The sequence below is a fragment of the Gobio gobio genome, assembly GCF_949357685.1.
Source record: "Gobio gobio genome assembly, chromosome: 8".
NCBI classification, from domain to species: Eukaryota; Metazoa; Chordata; class Actinopteri; order Cypriniformes; family Gobionidae; genus Gobio; species Gobio gobio.
In genome coordinates, this window is record NC_137114.1 from 55,017,568 (window position 1) to 55,037,567 (window position 20,000).

Genomic DNA, 20,000 nt, shown 5'->3' on the forward strand with positions numbered 1-20,000 from the left:
GAAACAAACAAACAAAACAGGCAGGGACCAGAGGCAAGAGAGTAATCCAGGGAACAGGGCAAGGTATCAAAAAACAAGAAACAAAAAAATCAGGAGAGTGCTCAGAATTGCAGTGTAACATTCAACAAGACTTTGCGGTGAGTGAATGAATGACCAAGGTATAAATAGACAGAGACTAACAGGATGGTGAGACACAGGTGAATGCAATCAGTGAATGAGGTACAGGTGAATGTGATCAGTGATAAGTGATGATGAGTCCGGGCAGTGAGTTATGGGAAATGTAGTTTGTGAGTGATCATAGTCTTATGTGTGGAGTGCCCTCTGGTGGCTCTCAAGGGCACTCCAGCTGGTGATCGTTACAACAGATTTCCTTTCTTTCATACGGGCTCAACTGCTTTCATGTATTAATCTACATATTAATCCTTATTCACTCTTTATGGTAGAGATGATCTTACCTCAGTATCTCCAGTTTACAGTAAGGATTCTCCAGTACATTAGAGAGCAGCTTCACTCCTGAGTCTCCTAGATTATTCCCAGACAGATCCAGTTCTCTCAGGTTTGAGGGGTTTGATCTCAGAGCTGAAGCCAGAGCAGCACAACCTTCATCTGTGACACCACAACTATACAACCTGTAGAGAACAATGAGACACTCTTCACTCTCTCAGATCAGATCAACAGAGATTTCATTATTATAAAGCACATATCACCATGTTTGATGTTAGTGAGATTTACAGTGTTATTTGTGTGTGTGTGTGTGTGTGTGTGTGTGTGTGTGTGTGTGTGTGTGTGTGTGTGTGTGTGTGTGTGTGTGTGTGCGCGTGGGCATGTTTTCGTGAAATATCAGGACACAAATGTGTCTAATGACATGGGTATGACATAGGAATTACAAAAAGAGGGTGAAATATGAGGACGTTACCCATGTCCTCACTTTTCAAAATGCTTATAAATCACACAGAATGAGGTTTTTTTCACAGAAAGTGAACTGCACAGTCTCCTGTGAGGGTTAGGTTTAGGGACAGGGGCAGTGTAAGGGGATAGAAAATACGGTTTGTACGCTATAAAAACCATTACGCCTATGGAATGTCCTCACATTTCACAAAAACAAACGTGTGTGTGTGTGTGTGTGTGTGTGTGTGTGTGTGTGTGTGTGTGAGAGAGAGGGAAAGCTTGTATAAAAACTGATATAACAAATTATTTATCACATTAAATAATGTGTAAAGATGATCACAGAAATGGATGTGATGGTAATTCAGGATGAATTCATCTTGTTCTTCATGTGTTGAAGTCCTGACTGTGCTGAGATTGAGTGTGTTTAAAGTAAAGAGTGTTAAATATTGATCGTATCACTTTACTGAGGAGCAGCTCATGTGTTCAATCATTTACAGATCAATCACTCGATCACCTCAACTCAAGAAAGAGAGACTGAACACTTGAACACAGAAAAATATTATTTCTTACACTTAATTTAAACAGATGTGATATTACAATTAATGAATGGTAATCATCTATGGACATTTATTTTCAATATGCAGACAATCTCAGGACGCTTTCATGCTAAATGGAAATACTCGAGTGAATTAGTGACATTCACAGATGAGGATATAACCTGTAAATGAACGTTTTGAGCTGAGGACGCACACACATCTGTCAAAGCGCATGACAGGGTATGTTAAACGCTAATGCATTAGCTTGAAGCTTAACATCAAGATTTCTCATGTTTTGGGCGCTTGGATCATGTCCCTTTCCCGCTTGGATCATGTCCCTTTCCCACTGCACTATTTTAGATGCATTTTGTCCAGAGAAATGTGTTATTGAGTGCTGTACTGCGACTGCTGGAAGTTCCCTTTCGAAAGGGAACTCGCGCTGCGTCAGCTTGACGCTACGGGGAACGCCTCCGGCGTGACAGGTGCCTGAAATCACAATTCAAACGCGTCAATCCTATTGACTGGCGACAGCCTCTGACGTCATCAAGGTGTAACCAGGAAGTATAAAAGGGCACCTTGCCAACAGGACAGCATCTCTTCGTCTTCAGTGTCTGTTTCATGCCTGTTATCGCCCAAGCGTCAAACCACAGGAAAGAAAAATAATGAAGTGTGCGAAAAAGGTGCACCACTTCCGGAGATGCGTGGAGCCGTGTACAAGGTACCTTACGCCTGATGACACACACACGCTCTGCGTATACTGTCTGGGGGAAGAGCACGCACGGGAGGTTCTCGAGGGAGCTTCCTGTGCAAACTGTGAGCGTTTTCCCTTGAGAATGCTCCGCTCTCGTCTGGCTCTCTTCTCGAGGGGAGAGAGCTCAGCTGCTGGGAACGGCTCTGCTCGTGCTGAGGCTGAGCGGCGTTTACATTCCTGGGGTTCCCAGCAGGATCTGGCTCGTCGCCTGGAGACGGGTGTAGTGCTCGCGGACAACGAGCCAGATCGCGAGGGGCAGACCTCGGGGGAGGAGCAGGATCCAAGCTCCTCCTCCTCGTCTGCTGCTCTTCCGTTCGAGCAAAGGATGGTTGAGGAGGCGAGTGAAGCGCCTGAGGCTGAGGCTTCTCAACCATCCTGTCCCATGTATGGGGAGCTGTTGGAGGTCATGCAGCGCGCTGCAGTTAGACTGCAGCTACCTTGGCAGCGCGCTAGGAGGGATGACGTTCGTCCGAGTAGGTTGGACGACCGCTATCTCCCCGCCCATGACCGACCAGCTCCGGGGAGTCTTCCATTCTTTCCGGATCTCCACTATGAGATCTCGAAAGGATGGAGGAAACCTTATTCATCCCATATCCATCGACGTCAGCGGTCTAATTTCGCTGACGTCGAGGGATTACCGGAGGCTGGATATGTGTCGGTGCCGCCCGTGGACGAGACGTTTGCTAACTACCTCTCCTCTGGGCGGCCATCGACACTAAAGGCTCCCACCCTGCCGTCAGAACCCCTTAGGACAACATCACGTCTGAACGACAGGGCATACATGTCGGCGGGCCATGCCGGGGCGGCTTTACACACGATGGCAGTGTTACAAGCCTACCAGGCAGACCTGCTGAGGGACCTCGATCAGGGGGAGGGACTAACCCCTGATGCGGTGGCCGAGCTGCGCCGCACCACAGATCTGTCTCTCCGGGCCACCAAGCAAACAGCTTTTCGATGGCGGCGATGGTGGCCACGGAGAGACATCTGTGGCTGAACCTGGCGGACATCGCAGGGAAAGAGAGATCCTTTCTCCTCGATGCCCCGGTCTCTCCCTCTGAACTTTTTGGCACCTCCGTTGAGGCGGTGGTGGGTAAGTTCAGAGAGGCACTAAGATGCACTAAGATGGGTAACTGTATTGCGCTCTCGCCTGAGGGCTTGTAGTGTCAGGGGCGAGCTGTGTTTTTCCTAGCGTAAAGTGTGAAGTAGCTGAAGACTGGGTATGCGTTCATGCATGAGCTGTAGTGAGATCCACGCCCAGCTCTGCGGGGCTTTGGGGAAGGGGTTTTCGGGGCCTCATTGTGTATATTAGAGGTAATAATATTTCTCTCTCGAGCCCTGAGTGGATCTAGTGCCTACTCACGTCGCACCGCTTGGCCTAGGCTACGTCAAGGATGGGGGCGTTCCCTTTAAGGAAGGTCGTTCGCCCCTGGCCTGTCTTTTGATATAAGAACATGGCTTTGTGTGTGCATCCTTGTTTTTGCCTCCTCTTTTTACAGAGTCGTCCGGCCAAGGCCCGCCCCCTTCTCTGCGTTCTGGGGTTACGAGTAATGCAGTCGAGGTGTTGCATGAGACGGCGACTTTGCCAGTGGTCGTGGGGCGGAATTAAGCGTCTTTTCGCCGGTTTGCGATTAGACTTTATCTGCTGGTTCCGCCTTTCAGAGCTTGGTAGCTGCCATCTACTGGCGGCCCCCGGCCTCTTCCTGGAGGACGGTACGGCCGGTGTGTTGCATAATTATGTGTTATTTCACCCTTGCTCTATGTCTCTGCTTCACCTTCTTTAAGGCTCGGGTTGAGCTGAACATCGGATAAACCTTCTGTTTGCGGTTCTGGTCGTATGCTCCCCTGAGGCCCGAGCATTGCTAATGGCTGACGCCCTCGCATTTACGGTTGGCCGCTGCATTGAGAGTAAGACAGCCGCCCGAAGCGGGTGACGTAAGTTGTACTCCCCTCGCTTTAGAGGGTTTTTTTGCGTAGCACTGCTGCTGAGTACACTGCTGTTAGCAATGTGATTAGGTTCATGTCTGTAGGCACTGCCCGAGAGACTGCGCCGTCATGGAGGCCCTAGGACAAGGCAAAGAATTTGTTCCCTAGCTGCCTCCGGGTTGGAGCCAGCCCCAGGTGCGGGCGTAAGAGCCAGCTGGTTGTTAGTAGCCAGCTTGGGCGGTCTGGGCAGCAGGACTTCAGGACAGGAAGTCTCGACGCCATGGCCCACGAGTGGGCCTTGGAGGATCTTCTCCACCGGTGTCGACGTCAGCAGTGACCTCGTCAACTAGTCTCCTCGGGATGAGTCCCCAGGTGCTAAATGGTTTTCCAGGCTTTCGTCAGCAGCAGACAGCCGCCGCCAGCCCAGGCGTAGCAGCCAGCCTTCTTAAAGTCACGGCGGGGTCCTGTCAGGCCTCCCTGAGGGGTAGGCTCTCAGTTTGGTTACCTTCGCTCAGGGGTCGGTCCCTGTGTGGCCTCCCTGAGAGCCTGCTGTGGTCAGCAGACGCTGCCGGTTCTCCCCCGAGGGGGAGCCACTGGCATTAGCCACTCAACGACTGGTACGAGCTGCTCGTAGGTGGTAGGCACTACCAGGCCTTCCTAGGGCCTGCTGTGGGGAATGAGCAGGCTCACCTGGCCTCCTCTGTGGAGCCGTTCCTGGGCTCCGGTCACTGGATGGCTAGCATGAGTGCTAGTAGGCCTCATCCGGCCTCCCTGGGTGACCTCCCGGAGAGGCGGACTCCCGGGTCCCAGCCGCTGAGGCGGTGAGCATGAAGTGCTATGAGTAGCACATTCTGCGCTATGGGCGGCATGTTCTGCAATCAGGTGGAGGCATTGCGCCTCCCTGGAATCGTTCCCCGGGCCCCAGTTTCGGTAACGGATCGTAGCATGGACTGCTATCAGGCAAGCTGCACGGGGCTTCCCTGTGGGATTCGCTGTGGAGTGGTAGGCCCCACAAGGCCTCCTCTGAGGGCACGGGCCTCTCTCATGGCTTCTGGATGAGTCCAGTCACAGAGCAGAGGGCTGTGATGGAGGAATGCCCAACCTTTTGCAGTTGGTAGGCCCGCTAGGCCTCCCTGATGGAGCGAATCCCTGGTCTTCCCAGCTACCTCGAGGGCTAGCATGACTGCGATCAGGTATCAGGCCTGTTTGGCCTTCCTGAGGACGAGCTCCGCTGTCGGACACGCGAGCAGTCGGCGCAGGTTGCCAGTTGGAGGCCCCTCTCGGCCTCCCTGGGGGACGAGTCCCTGGTCTTCCCAGCTAGCTCGAGGGCTAGCATGACTGCGATCAGGTGTCAGGCCCGTTTGGCCTTCCTGAGAGCGAGCTCCGCTGTTGGACACGCGAGCAGTCGGCATAGGTTGCCAGATGGAGGCCCCTCTCGGCCTCCCTTGGGACGAGTCCCCGGTCTCCCTAGCTAAGCTCGAGGGCTAGCATGACTGCGATCAGGTGTTAGGCCCGTTTGGCCTTCCTGAGAGCGAGCTCCACTGTTTGACACGCGAGCAGTTGGCACAGGATGCCAGGTGGAGGCCCTTCTCGGCCTCCCTGGGGAAGTGTCCTTGGTCTCCCTAGCTAGCTTGAGGGCTAGCATGACTGCGATCAGGTGTTAGGCCCGTTTGGCCTTCCTGAGAGCGAGCTCCACTGCTGTCCCAGGCGGGAACGCACAACTGGCTTTACACTGACAGCTAGTGGTCACCCGCTATCAGGCGCCGGTCTCTGGCCGTTTGCGAGACCTGAAGGCGGTGTCCTTACCCTAGCATGACGAGACGTCGCTGCTGCTATGCGGTCCCCACAGGAGGGGACCTTCATAGCCTGCCTACGACATGGTTACCTACCGGGCAGGCTTATGAGCTCCTCTCAACCGAGGGTCTGTTATGAGCTTACGGCTGCCTGGCGCTGATCCATTGGTGGTAGGTCCCGAGGGGCCCCCCCGATACGTTCAGCCTGTAAGGCCTTTGGCCTCCTAAGCACGTTTTAAAGTAAGTGCTTGGTAGATCCGAGGATCGAGCGGCTTGACTCCCCTCGCTAGCAAGGGTTTGAAAGCACTTCGCTGAGCGCTGCTCTCCGGGATAACCCGTCTCTGAGGTCCAGCTAGTCGGTGACACTGCCTTTCTTGCAGCACCCTAGTGGGGTGTCTCTTCGGAGGCGAGTACTAGAGGCTCTGTACTGTACAGATAGGGTTGACCGTATTACGTGTCCCATAGCAGACTGGGTCACCTGGTCAGGTCTCCCTGGTGGCATTCGGTGAGAACCTCCCGAATAGTGACTGGCTCGGGTTCCCTCGTAGTTCCCTTGCCACGTTCCCTTAAAGGAACCCCTTCTAAGTCGAATGGGTTGGTTCCAGGCCTTCGAGCAAGGCCGGGGAAGGACCTCATGTGTGCGAAGGTTTCCTTCTCAGGATATAGCTTGGGCTTTGACCGTAGGGAGCGCTGTCACTGACAGCCTAATGTGACCAGAAGGGGAGTGGTTCAGGCATTTCAGCAGAATTTGCTTGTCCTGACAGTTGTTACTGCCAGTAGGCATGCACTCCCGTTGGCATGGCGGCGTGGGTATATCGTTCCCCGTAGCGTCAAGCTGACGCAGCGCGAGTTCCCTTTCGAAAGGGAACGTCTCAGGTTACGAATGTAACCATTGTTCCCTGAGAACAGGGAACGAGACGCTGCGTCACTTTGCCATGCCGCAGGGCCTGCCTGCCCAAACAAACCCTTCAGACGATCGGATGCTGTCATGTTGGCAAGGTACCCTTTTATACTTCCTGGTTGCACCTTGATGACGTCAGAGGCTGTCGCCGGTCAATAGGATTGACGCGTTTGAATTGTGATTTCAGGCACCTGTCACGCCGGAGGCGTTCCCCGTAGCATCAAGCTGATGCAGCGTCTCGTTCCCTGTTCGTTTTCCGTTTTCCCTTCACAGAGGGCAGACCCGACTATTCGATCATGAGAATCCCTGTCAATGATTTTCATTATGGATTTTATCGATTAGTTGTTGCTACTTATAACGTTCATCTGGGAATCCGTTTGTCTGTCCCTGGCCTTTACAGAAATATTACTCTTACAATTATTATTGATGATCAGAGCATGTGAGCAGAGAGCGTCATTTAACCCCAGCACAGCTAAACCACACCATATTACAGCACAGTAGAGCCACACACACACACACACACACACACACACACACACACACACACACACACACACACACACACACACACACACACACACACACACACACACACACACACACACACGGCACATAGTCTTAGAGCTAAACCTTGACTCACTAGGGCCCAGGTCAGGAAGCAGACAAACTGGCTAAACCGACCGTCTGCTAGCTGTCTCACGTCACTGGAGTCAGATAAATCCCAGCACATAGAGACTCTTTCACCGAGATATTATCATATAGAGACTGTGTCTGTTCCCCGAATTAGTAAATACAAAAAAACATCAAAACCATTCAACAGTAAAAATGTAATTGATGTCCAACAAATAAACAAAAGATATAATACAGATGAACAATTGATAAAGCTTGGGTTGCTGAATATTAGATCCCTTTCCCCAAAAACGCTTATTGTTAATGATATTATTAAAGATAATAATCTAAATGTGCTCTGACAGAAACCTGGCTAAAACCTGACGACTAGAGGTCTTCACGGGTCCAAAAATTCATACCCGAACCCGAAGAGACCCGTGATTTGCTTAACGGAACCGACCCGGACCCGTCTATTATTTCAAAAGCTGGACCCGACCCGTGCAGATCCGAGAAATGCCAAAAATGTAGTACCCGGAACCGACCTGGACCCGTCTATTATTTAAAAGCTGGAACCGAACCCAGCCGGAAGACACAGACCCGATTGGACCCGACTGTCACATATTCCATAATAACTGATATTAACAAGTCAATAAACAAGTTATGAAAAAATATAACTTTTTGTCTTACCTAGCCGTCGTCTCCCTTCCTTGTAACGTTACTTGTGATGCATTACATCCTTGCCAAAAAGTTGAATCCATGTTATTCCTCTCTTGTTATTCCAAGCATGCTTAATTCACTCATCATTTCAGCTGTAAAAGTCCACTTTATGTCACGGTGACGGATGACAAATGCGTCTTTGCAGATTTGCATTTCGCCAAGTTAACTCGCATAACTTTGACTGTTTGCCTTTTTGAACTATAATAACGATTGCTCGTTCGGTTGGCCGCTGACGTCCGCATTATTTATTTGCTATAATCTTTGTGAGCCGAGTCTGACCACCAAAACTTTAAGATTAAATAAGACGGTTCATTCATATTATTATTAAAGTCAATCACAGCGGAAGCTCGGGTTGCCATAGAAACATGACACGAGCTTGAGACCGCACATGCGCGGTGGCTGGAGCAACCTGAAATATGAGCTTTTTTACGCAATTTGAGCATCATAGAAAACATTTGTGACAGTTCACCTGGGATTTTGTTGCTGATTTTAAATATATTATTTAAATATAAGTTCAAATCAAACTTCAACAGTGCGTCATGTAGACAGCACTTGCTTTTTCTCATGTTTGTACACAATATGCATGAAGGATGCCCGGACAGAAGAGGTGGCCGTGGGTTAAACTTCTTTATATTCGTAGTTTTTTTTAGCTTTTTTCGCACATCACTCATGAAGGTAACCATTATTATTACCGTGCGCTTGCAGAGAGAGCGCGAGAGAGAGAGAGAGAGAGAGAGAGAGAGCGCTTGAGGCGAGCGAGCAAGAGAGAGATCGCTCGTGTTTTTCTTCTTTCTTTCTTTTAAACCTTATTTCCCGGCTCACACTTTTCTTATCCTAATTTTACAGTTGCAAGTTACAAAAAACACACAAGCAGTACTGAATGACTCTGATCACGGGCAGGTGTTCTCCGGTTCCGGATCGACTCCGGTATTACACACAATGTTAAACAGACCCGGGACCCGTAGTAATAGATTGGGACCCGACCCGGACCCGGCTGATCATTTAAAATATAGACCCGAACCCGTACGGGTCCCGGGTCGGGTCCCGGGTCCACGGGTCTCGGGGGCTCCGTGAAGACCTCTGCTGACGACTACATTACCTTAAATGAGTCCACCCCCCAAGATTATTGTTATAAACATGAGCCGCGTCTGAAAGGTAAAGGGGGAGGGGTTGCTGTAATTTATAATAATATCTTCAGTATTACTCAAAAGTCTAGTTTCAAATACAATTCCTTTGAAGTTTTGGTGCTTTATGTAACGCTATGTAGTGTACATGACAAAACCCGTTCAACATTGGTATTAGCTACTGTATACAGGCCACCAGGGCATAATACAGACTTCATCAAAGAATTTGCTGACTTTCTAACAGAATTAGTACTGGCCGTAGATAAAGTACTAATTGTTGGTGATTTTAATATCCATGTGGACAACGAAAAAGACGTATTGGGATTAGCATTTAAAGATACACTAAACTCTATTGGAGTCAGGCAACATGTGTCAGGACCCACTCATCGCCATAATCATCCTTTAGAACTAATATTGTCACATGGAATAAATGTTGATACCGATGACATCTCAGATCATTACTTAGTATCTTGTATACTTAATTTAGCTAAGGTTGCAAAGCCGCCCCCTTGCTTCAAAAATGGCAGGACAATCACTGCCACTACTAAAGATTGCTTTTTGAATAATCTTCCTCATCAGTATCATCTCCTCAGCATCCCAGATAGCTTAGAAGAACTCGATGTTGCAACAGAAACTATTGACTCTCTCTTTTCCAGTACTTTAGACACAGTTGCTCCTCTGCGCTTAAAGAAGATTAAAGAAAATAGTCCAACGCCGTGGTACAAAGAGCACACTCAGCAGCCAGAAAAACAGCAGCCAGAAAAATGGCTGCTAAAACAGCAGCCAGAAAAATGGAGCGCAGCTGGAAGAAAACAAAACTAGAGGTCTTTCGTAATTCGTGGAAAGAGCACATGATCACATACAGAAAGGCCGTAAGAACTGCTAGATCTGCTTATTTCTCAACTCTCTTGGAAGAAAACAAACACAACCCAAGGTATTTATTCGATACAGTGGCTAAATTAACCAAAAATAAAGCTTAAACTTCTGATGATTGTAAACAGCACAGCTGTAATGACTTTATGAACTTCTTCACATGTAAGATTGATAATATTAGGAAGAAAATTTTAACCATGCAGCCGTCTACTACAGTATCACATCAGACAGAGCATTGTAGTGTCACTGAGGAAAAATTACAATCATTCACTGCTATAGGAGAAGAAGAATTGGCTAAACTCGTTAAATCATCAAAATCAACAACATGTATGCTTGACCCTGTACCGACTAGGCTATTAAAAGAGATGCTACCAGAGGTCATAGATCCTCTTCTTAATATCATTAGTTCATCTTTGTCATTAGGATATGTACCAAAAACTTTTAAGTTGGCTATTATTAAACCACTTATTAAAAAAACGCAACTTGATCCTACAGAATTAGTCAATTATAGACCAATCTCAAATCTAACCCTTTCTGTCAAAAATACTTGAAAAGGCAGTGTCTTCACAATTATGTTCCTTTTTAGAAAGAAATGGTATCTGTGAGGATTTCCAGTCAGGATTTAGACCGTATCATAGCACTGAGACTGCTCTCATCAGAGTTACAAATGATTTACTCTTATCATCCGATCGTGGCTGTATCTCTCTATTAGTGTTACTCGACCTTAGCGCTGCATTCGATACTATCGACCACAACATTCTTTTGAATAGACTCGAAAATTATGTAGGTATTAGTGGAATTGCCTTGTCATGGTTTAAATCATACCTGTGCGACCATTATCAGTATGTAGCAGTAAATGAAGATATGTCACACCGAACACAAGTTCAGTATGGAGTACCGCAAGGTTCAGTGCTAGGACCGCTGCTCTTCACCCTGTACATGCTACCACTGGGAGATATTATTAGGAAGCATAGCGTTAGTTCTCTTACGAGAGGTTCTCTCGTATTGCGTAAGTTCCTTACGCATCGGGAAAGTATTCTTTCTTCGAGATTTCTGAAAAACCCAAAATTATCCTTAATTTTGTAACATTGTCAACGCAGTGCGGCAGCCTGGCAGACCATAGCAGGCTATTCCAGCGTGCTATTGGCTGCTCTGCTGGCAACTGCAGCAGCCTATCGGTGAGCCCGCGTGACGTGGCGACCAATGAGGGCGCTTCGCGCCCACCTGGCCTCATTTGCCTACAGGTGGGGCGTGGCCACGTGTATATAAGCGGGGCTCACGGGCTGCATATTCGATTTTCTTTTCTTCAGCGAAGCCCTTCGCATCGCTGGATCTGGAACCCGCCGCCGTGATCGTGCAGACGAGCAAGCAGAGGACAGCGCCTGAAGAAGCCAGCAGTATTTCGCCACCTTCAGCCATCCGTGCCTGCTCTGCTATCCGGCAGCTCATATCCTTTATTGCTCAAGTGTTGTCGCCGCTGCGTCACACTTTTCACAAAAAGAGCCGAGCATTTGATACAAAATGTCTCGTTCCAACTGTGGCTCGTGTCGCGCGCCGCTCAGTTCCGGAGACCGCCACGTGATCTGCGCTCTCTGCCTGGGCCGTGATCACGCCGCTGCCGCACTCCTCGCCGGCGGATGCCCGGAGTGCGAAGAACAGACAATGTTGACCCTGCGGGCTCGACTCGATCAGTTTGAGGATAACATCCCTCCAGTCCCTGCTAAGCCGCACAAGAAGAAGCGCCGCTCGCAGCGGACTCCGGAGTTCGCGGAGAGAAGCTCGCCGGAACCTTTCCCGCCGGCTTCTCTCTCGCCCTCCCCGCCCCCACCCCAGGCCGCCATTTCTGTTGCCGCCTCCGGGGATGAGGCGGATGCGGCCGCGGAACGCGCCGACAGCTGTTTTATCATGGCTTCAGACAGCGAGGACTGGTCTTCCGCGCCCTCTTCAGTCCGGACATCCGGACGCTCTCGAACGGGTGAGGACGCAGAACTGTTGCGCCTTCTCACCCAGGCTGTCGAGCAGCTAGGCCTCGAATGGTCTCCGCCCAAGGTGGCAGCGCCGAATCGACTTGACGGATGCTTCCTAAACAGTCGCCGCCGTGCGCCCACCTCCAGGACTGCACCCTATCTGCCAGACGATCTCGTCTCATGCTTCATCGACGCTCTCACAAGTTGACGGCGCGGCTGAGAAAGGCTACAAGGCTATCCCTCCGGTGGAAGAGGCGGTCGCAGCGCACCTTTGCCCGCCATCTGGTTGGCGCTCAAAGGCTGCCCTCCCGTCTAAGGCCTGCAGAATGACGTCATCGCTGATCGGCCGCGCTTTCGCTGCCTCCGGTCAAGCTGCGTCTGCTCTGCATTCTATGGACGTGCTGCAAATCCTCCAAGCTAATCTCCTCCGCGACTTGGACGAGAAAAGCAAAGACACAGGGTTGGTCACGGATTTGAGAAGCGCGACGGATCTCTCCCTTCGCGCTACCAAGGCCGCAGCACAGGCCCTCAGACGCTCTATGGCCTCCCTCACGGTAGCTGAGCGGCACCTCTGGCTCACGCTCGCGGATATGCGAGAAACGGAGCGCGCGGCCTCTCTCAACGCCCCGCTCTCCCCATCCGGACTCTTCGGCCCAGCGGTCCAGGGGATCGTCGATCGTTTTTCCGAGGTGCAGAAGACGACGCAAGCTATGAACCTCTTCCTGCCTCGACGCCCCGGCGCTAGCAACAGCTCCGCTGCTCGCCGTCCTCGTGACCAGCCAGCACCGAGCTCCGCGCAGCGCCCAACGCGGCCTCCTTCATCTCAGCGAAGGCCGAGCGGCCGCGCCAGATCGCGCTCCTCGAGCAGAGGCAAGCCGCCTCCCCCTCGGGGGCCCCGGCCTAGGATCACGCTGAAGCCCGAGCCTCAAAAGTCCTCCTAGCCAGAGGGGGGAAACGACGGTTAGGTCCCGCCGCGGCCGGACCACCGTCAAAACTCTTCTTCCTGTCAGCCCCCACCACTGTGGCTGCTGCAGATGGTTCTCACGCAGCCAACGAGCCGGTAAAACCGCCCTCTCGCCTGCCCACAACCGCCGTTTTTACGGCGAACCAGAGAAATCACAAAAGATGCATTTTGTCTGGTTGCACGGCTCACACCGTATGCGTGTTAAATGCAGTAAACGTGCCCCCTTTTCTGTGTTCACCCCTGCACCCAAGCACCACAAGTCCCGTGTCTCTCACTCACATAAAGCGGCCAACGGCCGCTCGAGTGCTAGAGTTAGGTCACGTGTCCACTTGTTTGCGCCCACGCCTAACCACCACACGCGCTGTCACACAGCCATTACTAACCGGCCATGTTCCACGCGTAAGAGTTGTACCCGCTCAAACGCACTCACACATTTTAGCGAACATTCTGCCCCCGGTGCCACGCGCCGCGTCACACACCATTCATTCTCCGCCCAGGGTGGCCGAGACGATGAGTGTAGGGCCACACACAGGGTACTCCCCGCTCGAAGCGGCAGAGACACAGTGTGTAAGGCGGCCAGCCATCGCGAGCGATCAGCTGGCCCACAGCACAGAGAGCGCGCGCTCTGCGCCCGCCCCTCACATACGGGCCATCGAACCCGCGGAACGCGGTGTTTCGAGCCCGGAGGCCGTTCTATCCCGTGTGGCACACGCGAGAGCGTGGGAAGCCATTCCAAGTGTATCAGAATGGGTGCTGAGAACAGTAAAGCACGGCTATACTCTGCAGTTCGCTCGCCGTCCTCCGCGCTTCTTTGCGCGTACGGAGACGAGAGTGAGCGAGGAAGTAGCACATCTACTTCGAGCGGAGATAGCTACACTGCTTTGCAAAGGGGCTATAGAACCGGTTCCCCGTTCCATGAGCGAGTCAGGCTTTTACAGCCGGTATTTTCTCGTGCCAAAAAGGGATGGGTCGCTCAGACCGATTCTGGATCTGAGGCGTCTGAACAAAGCTCTTATGAGAAGATTTGTCAAGATGCTCACGACCAAGCAGATCCTCGCGCATATTCGCCCGAGAGACTGGCTAATTTCCCTAGATTTGAAAGACGCATACTTTCAAATCAAGATAACGCCGCGTCACAGGCCATTCTTACGATTTGCCTTCGACGGCCAGGCTTATCAATGCACCATCCTTCCGTTCGGCCTGTCGCTAGCACCCCGTACATTTACGAAGTGCATGGATGCGGCCCTCGCTCCCCTGAGGAGTCAAGGGATGCGAGTGTTGAATTATCTGGACGATTGGCTCATCCTGGCACAGTCAGAGGCCGAGCTCCTCGCCCACAGGGCAGTGCTGCTCAGCCATCTGGACAGCCTGGGGCTCACGGTCAATTGGACCAAGAGCTCATTAGTGCCCACGCAATCAACCTCATTTCTGGGTTTGAATCTGGACACTGTGGCAATGTCAGCCCGCCTGTCACCCAAACGCGCGCGCCAAGTTCAGCGCATGGCTGCGTACTTCCGGCCGGGCAAAATCGCACCTCTCAAGCTTTTTCAGAGGATGCTGGGACGTATGGCCTCAGCTGCAGCTGTGCTCCAGCTGGGCCTAATGCGCATGCGCCCGCTGCAACGCTGGTTAAACGCCCGAGTACCTCACAGAGCCTGGGCGTCCGGAGGCTTCCGTGTCAGAGTGACTCAGGGCTGCGTTTCAGCCCTAGAGCCCTGGTTAGTAGCCGACTGGTACCAGCGAGGAGTGACAATGGGAGCCATCTCGACGGACGCCTCCACCTCGGGTTGGGGCGCCGTTTTCAAGGGCAGATATGCCTCGGGCCTCTGGTCGAGCCGGGAAAAGCTCCTACACATAAATTGTTTGGAGATGATAGCGGTAGAGAACGCGCTCAAGCAGTTTCTCCCTCTTATACGGGGACACCACGCGTTGGTCCGGTCGGACAATACCACGGTGGTGTCCTACGTGAACCGGCAGGGCGGTGTCAGGTCCAGGTGTCTGGGCAATCTGACAGAACGCCTGCTCGTGTGGGCACACAGCTCGCTGCGCTCGCTAAGAGCTACGCACGTCCCGGGCCACCTCAATGTGGGCCCGGACAAGCTGTCCAGGGGCCTCATTCTCCCAGGCGAATGGTCCCTGCACCCCCAGACAGTCCAGCTGGTATGGCGCCTATTCGGCAGAGCGGAGCTCGACCTCTTTGCAACAAAGGAGAACGCCCGCTGCCCGAAGTTTCTGTCCAAAGGCGAGGATGCGCTGTCCCAACCTTGGCCCAGCCTCCCGCTGTTTGCTTTACCGCGGGTTTCCCTATTGACCCAGGTCATAGCGAAAATCAGGGAGACGCGCCGCCCGGTGCTCCTTATAGCGCCGCGCTGGGATAACCAGGTTTGGTACCCAGAGCTGGTGAAGCTGTCGCACTCACCCCCCTGGCCAGTCCCGCTGAGAGCAGACCTCCTCTCTCAAGCCGGAGGGTCAGTTTGGCATCCCCATCCAGAGCCATGGTCTCTGCATGTATGGGTGACCAACGGATACCCGTTGACCTGCCCGAAGGGGTTATGAACATGATTTTGCACTCTAGAGCCCCCTCGACGAGGCGGTTATATAGTTCCAAGTGGTCGGTGTTCACTGAGTGGTGTACTTCCAAGGGATTGGATCCACAGCAATGTGGGGTCCAGCGGGTGCTCTCCTTCCTCCAAGAGCTTTTGGAACTGGGCAGGTCCCCTTCCACGCTCAAGGTATATGTGGCGGCTATAGCAGCGTTCGCTCAGACGACGCTAGGTAGCACGCTAGGAAGGAATGAGCTCATCATCCGTTTCCTTAGAGGAGCCAGACGGATGAATCCCCCGCGGCCCCCATCGGTTCCTATATGGGATCTGGCCTTGGTCCTAGAGGCCCTGAAGGCTCATCCCTTCGAACCGCTCGAAGCCATGGAACCGAGGTTTCTTTCGCTGAAAACGTAAAACACGTGGGGGACTTACACGCGCTCTCAGTGAGCCCGACGTGTATGGAGTTCGGTCCGAATGACTCCAAGGTCATTCTTAGGCCGAGGCATGGTTATGTCCCCAAAGCGATCGGCACTCCCTTCAGGGCGCAGATTATCTCCCTCTCGGCTCTGCCAGCATCCGACGAGGGGGACGGTGGCAACGTCCTCTGCCCTGTCAGGGCATTGAGGGTTTATGTCACACGCTCCTCCGCCTTCAGGCGTTCTGAGCAGCTATTGGTTTCGTTTGGAGGGCACACTTAAGGTCTCGCCTCCTCGAAACAGACCCTGTCCAGGTGGATAGTGGACGCGATTGCAGCAGCTTACGCTTCCAAGCACCTGCAGTGCTCGCCAGGTGTCAGAGCACACTCCACTAGAGGCATGGCCTCTTCGTGGGCTTGGGCCAGAGGGATTTCCATCCACGACATTTGTATGGCGGCAGGCTGGGCCTCTCCGTCTACATTCGTGAGATTCTATAATCTGGAAGTTCCTGCCTTACAGGCTAAAGTGTTATCAGTTCAGTAGGGCTGTTGGCTCTGCCCAGTGTTTCTGTGCAGACATAGCTCACGTACTGGTAGCAAGTTCGGTACTATGCTTACGTAAGTTTGAAGGAGACCGGCGGTGCCGTTCCCTCATTTACGAGACAAGCTGTTGTGAGTTCGAAGGTGACCGGCGGTGCCGCTTCCTCACTCATAAAACAAGGCATTGTGAATTTGAAGGCGACCGGTGTTGCCGTTCCCTCATTCATGAGACAAGGTGTGGTGAATTTGATGGAGACCGGCAGGTGCCGTTCCCTCATTCATGGGACAGGGTGTTGTAGCCACCCGTCGTAACCACCCGTCAGTTCGAATGAAGTGTCTGTTTATGTGGTGGCCCGTTTTCTTTACCGGCCACCCTGCCCGAAGCAGTGTTATGGTCCCCGGTTCCCTGGGATACATATGCTGTACGCGAGGCGCGCACGGCGTTGACAATATGTTCCCGATGCGTAAGGAACTTACCTCTCGTAAGAGAACAATACTCGGTTACTTAACGTAACCTCGGTTCTCTCTAGAAGAGGGAACGAGTATTGCGTTCCTTGCCGTGCGCCCCGCGGGCTTTTACGCTTCAGAACTACGAAAACCGAATATGCAGCCCGTGAGCCCCGCTTATATACACGTGGCCACGCCCCACCTGTAGGCAAATGAGGCCAGGTGGGCGCGAAGCGCCCTCATTGGTCGCCACGTCACGCGGGCTCACCGATAGGCTGCTGCAGTTGCCAGCAGAGCAGCCAATAGCACACTGGAATAGCCTGCTATGGTCTGCCAGGCTGCCGCACTGCGTTGACAATGTTACAAAATTAAGGATAATTTGGGGTTTTTCAGAAATCTCGAAGAAAGAATACTTTCCCGATGCGTAAGGAACTTACGCAATACTCGTTCCCTCTTCTAGAGAGAACCGAGGTTACGTTAAGTAATCGTTTTCATTGTTATGCTGACGATACTCAGCTCTATATTTCTTCACGCCCTGAGGAAACTTACCAATTCACAAGATTAACGGAATGCATAGCTGATATAAAACATTGGATGACCGGTAATTTCCTGCAACTCAATTCAGAAAAAACTGAATTTTTAATTATTGGATAAAAAAGCTCCACAAGTAGTAACCTAGAATACTGTCTAACACAGTCTTCCTAACATTGTTTGGGAAGCAGACACACTTTGTCAGTTTAAATCTAGACTAAAAACACATCTCTTTACTGTGGCATACACATAAAACACTTTTTCTTTGAAATTATTGTTAGGCTGCATTAACTAGGTCAGCCGGAACCGGGAACACTTCCCATAACACCTGATGTACTCGTTACATCATCAGAAGAATGGCATCTACGCTAATGATAGTCTCTCTGTTTTATCCCGAGGTTTACTGCAGTCAGCCGGATCCGGGCCGTATCCAGATCAGATGCTGGACCTGCGCCCAGAGAAGACCAACACATGACCCTGAAGTGTCTGCAGAGACCGTGTCAATTAGCCTCCCCCTGCAACTGCCTCATCGACACGGCATCTCAATAAACCCGTCTCCAGTGTGATGAGTCCGATTGCTCGAATATTACAATTAAATAATACTTAAATCGATATGTCATCCACAATAACCCCGTCTCCAGCGTGTTGCCTCCGTCCTTCGAATATTCCGATCTATAATGACCTCTGACCTGTAAAGCTGCCAGAATAATAATAATAATACGCTGTTTGTTAATTGGCCAGAGGAGAACTGGCACCCCGACTGAGCCTGGTTTCTCCCAAGGTTTATTTTTCTCCATTAGGTCACCTGATGGGGTTTTGGTTTCCTTGCCACTGTTGCCTCTGGCTTGGCGTGCTCAGTTGGGGACACTAAAATTTTTCAACTAAACATCGAAATAAATCTAATTAATAAACTAAATTAACCATATAAACTAAATTACTGATCTAATTATTGATCTAAACGCCCACACTGTCACCGTATGGAAATTTAAACTGATGACATCAAATGACTATACAGCTTAATAAAATTATGCAGCATTATTTTACTGTTTAACACTGTAAAGCTGCTTTGAAACAATCTACATTGTTAAAAGCGCTATATAAATAAAGTTGACTTGACTTGACTTGACACACACATACACAAACACACACACACACACACACACACACACACACACACACACACACACACACACATTACAGCGCAGTAGAGCTGCACACACACACACCACACCATATTACAGCACAGTAGAGCTACACACACACACACACACACACACACACACACACACACCACACCATATTACAGCACAGTAGAGCTACACACACACACACACACACACACACACACACACACACACACACCATATTACAGCACAGTAGAGCCACACACACACACACACAATATTACAGCACAGTGAGCTACACACACACACACACACACACACACCATATTACAGCACAGTAGAGCCACACACACACACACACAATATTACAGCACAGTGAGCTACACACACACACACACACACACACACACACACACACACCATATTACAGCACAGTAGAGCTAAACACACACACACCACATTACAGCACAGTAGAGCTACACACACACACACACACACACCACACCACATTACAGCACAGTAGAGCCACACACACACACACACACACACACACACACCATATTACAGCACAGTAGAGCCACACACACACACACACACACACACACACTGTTCGGGAGAGTTCTTTTATGAATCTTGGTGAACTTACAAACACACTTCCGGATACATACTCACACACACATAAGAGACAAGTTCCTAAACTAGAAGGAAGACATGGAAAAAACTGCTGAAGCCGACATCGCCAGCCGAGGGGTGATGGTCATACGGTGTCTGGAAAAGACTTGGGTTCCTTATTTGACAAACTTTAGTTCCTCTCGGGAAAAACCCAAGAAGATTTCAACACAAGACGATGCTGTATAAATACTACTGAATGATTGTTACTCAGAGTGCATTACTTTTTGATTTCTTGTTTGATTGATGTACCATCATAGGTGAATACCATTCTCTATGATTTTTTTGCTCTGACTGCTCTGCTGTATTATTTTAACTTGAATTGCTCAGACGAGAACAATTTATTTTTTACATCTATTGCTTTTGAACTGCATACAAGGTAACTACCTGTATACTGAACCACTCATACAGAATTGTCTGTTTGAGATTGGCTAAGCTGAAGTTTTATCTGTAACCTTTTGTTATTTTCACTAATTAATTTTTGTCATTGTATAACCAGTACTTTTATCTTTTGTATAAATAAATTTTCATTTTATAAAGACAAAGTATTGTTTTATAGTTTTTACTTCAGCTTATATAGACTGTTCTATAAAGAATAGAAAGAGCACGTTAATTACATCTTACAAGGCCCAAAGTCAACCAACCTTCGATGAGAGAATCGTCTGGAGCAGGGGTTTTCAAATTG

The 20,000-nt window shown here is 50.6% G+C and overlaps 1 pseudogene across 1 annotated transcript in view; it reads right to left on the minus strand.

Moving 5' to 3' along the window:
- Positions 1–20,000, minus strand: part of LOC307130044 (protein NLRC3-like) — an 86,876-nt pseudogene that overhangs the window by 46,132 nt on the left and 20,744 nt on the right. Inside the window, exon 5 of the transcript in view lies at positions 456–629. The product of the transcript in view is annotated as a protein NLRC3-like (transcript). The remainder of the gene's footprint in view (positions 1–455; positions 630–20,000) is intronic.